This window comes from Fukomys damarensis, unplaced genomic scaffold (genome assembly GCF_012274545.1).
Source record: "Fukomys damarensis isolate Sample0158 unplaced genomic scaffold, DMR_v1.0_HiC HiC_scaffold_15, whole genome shotgun sequence".
In the NCBI taxonomy this organism is placed as follows: domain Eukaryota; kingdom Metazoa; phylum Chordata; class Mammalia; order Rodentia; family Bathyergidae; genus Fukomys; species Fukomys damarensis.
In genome coordinates, this window is record NW_022900927.1 from 23,871,179 (window position 1) to 23,873,106 (window position 1,928).

Below are 1,928 nucleotides of genomic sequence, written 5' to 3' on the forward strand. Positions count from 1 at the left end.
CCTTCTTCCTCTCCCCGAAGTATTTTTCTGGACGCTTTCCTTGCTCTGGTTATGGGCCTCTTCGTGGATAGCCAATCCAGGAAATTCCATTCCGGGATTTACTGCCCACCAATACAGCGTGGGGGGGCAGTATAGAGTCCCTCAAGGGAGGGGGTGGATCCTGGGGGTCCTGGGGGTGCAATAAGCCCGGCACCCCCTCTCTTGCTTCCATCTACCCCACCTCATCTTCCAGTACGGCCTGAGGGAGGGAAATAGGAGGGAGGTGAGGGGCGAGCGGGAAGAGCAGCGGCGCGCCAAGCGGCCAGAGCGAGAAAAGTTTTTGCAAAAGGAAAAAAAAAAGTTTGCGCTTCTCGCGGGTGGTCCCGGCTTGCGGCCCGGCGGGCTGGGCCGGCGGGAGGGCTGGGGGCCAGGTTGGGGGGATGGGGTGGCACTGAGGAGGCTTGCTGTGGCCCTGTCCGCCCCCCCTCTCCACCGCACACCCCCCGGCCCAGACTCCAGCCCTGGACCTCGCATCCCGAGCTCCGCGCCCAGACGGAGGTGAGAAGGGGGGCGGGCGGGGGACCACCTGGGAGCGGTGGGGGAGGGGGCCAGAGGAGATGCTCTGCCGAGCGGGACCCATCCTAGCCCGGAGGGAGATGGGGGCTCAGGAAAAATGGGGTAGGAGACGATGGGAGAGATAGTAGAAAGTTTGGAGAATTTTTTTTCAATTGTGACTCCTTTTCTCTGTATCTCTTTTTCTTCTGACAGTCTGTGTGTCTGTCTCAGGCAATCGTGGGTCTCTTTGTCTTCACTTCTCCCACACATTAGAACATCTCTTTTTCCTGAGGTTGAGATGAAGAGGCTATTGGGATGGCCAGCTGGAGGTCTGCGTAGTAGAGAGGGAACTTCAGGTGCGTCTCTGAACGCGGGGTAGGAAGACGTCAGTGGCACTGAGAGGAGGGGACCTTCTGCCAAAGGGGGGACTCTAGGTGGGATGGGGACTGGCTGTGTGAGAGTCAGTAACACCACTGCAGGCCGATTAGGTTGGACCCCTGACTGTCTTGTGACAGATGTGCCCGCGGATGCTTGCGTTTGGGGGGAAAGGAGTGCACTTGAGACTAGGAAGAGGGCTGGAGAGGCTGTCTAAGGTGTAGGTTAGGCCTTTAGAAAAATTCCTAGGAATTTTGGACTCCTGTGTCCCAAGGACTGGGCGTTAAGGAAGCGCTGGGGAGACCTTGTCTTGACCCTCTGACCTCAGGACCACCAGGGCAGCTGCAGCCAGCCGCAGGGAGACCCCTACTGGGGCTGGGCGGGACCAGCGACCACTGCCAGCCTGTATATCCCCTTTGGCCCCCCGCCCAAACGGGAGCTGGAGACCAAAGCCCCTCCTCTGGCTCAGACCACCCTGCCTGCCCTTGCGCCCCTCTCTGAAACTCTTTCAGGCCCCGTGACCCCGAAACAATCGGCCCTGGGCAGCTAGCTTTGGGGACAGAATTAAGGAAAGGAGACCCCGTAGACTTTGAGGGTTTTAGGGGACTGGGGAACTGGGGTCTTTATGGTACAGCTCTTCCCATCCAGCAGAGGGAGAAGGCTGGGAGGCTTCCTGGGGGAGATGTAAGAGCAGGAATGAGGGTGGTTTTCCCTAGGGGCGGGGTCGAGACCCCCCCCATTATTTCCGCGGCATCCCCACGCGGCGACTGACCCCGCCCTTGACGTCACTAGGGGGTTCCCGGGGGTCTGGAGGGGTTAACCCTTAGGAAGCCGACTGGGATGCTCAGGAACCTAAGATGTCTTTAAGGTGTCTTCCCCCTACTCGAGTACACCTTACTTTATTTGCCCAGGCACTTTCTCTCCCTATAGTTTTTGAATTCTTCCTTTCCACCCCATCAATGGACCCCCACTTTCCGAGAGAGCCCCCCAGGGCGCCACTGAATGCTTTCTTCAATAAG

General features: G+C 58.8%; 1 protein-coding gene across 7 annotated transcripts in view; it reads left to right on the plus strand.

Annotated features, from left to right (window-relative positions):
• Gli1 (GLI family zinc finger 1) overlaps positions 1-1,928 on the plus strand; it is a 15,332-nt gene that overhangs the window by 3,588 nt on the left and 9,816 nt on the right. The window contains exons 1-2 of one of the 7 annotated variants that reach the window (XM_019210709.2): positions 7-537; positions 748-890. The exons of 2 other annotated variants lie outside the window; for them this stretch is intronic. The gene's annotated coding sequence lies outside the window, so the exon portion shown is untranslated. 4 more of the 7 variants (XM_010644595.3, XM_019210713.2, XM_019210708.2 and 1 more) reach the window with 4 other exon arrangements.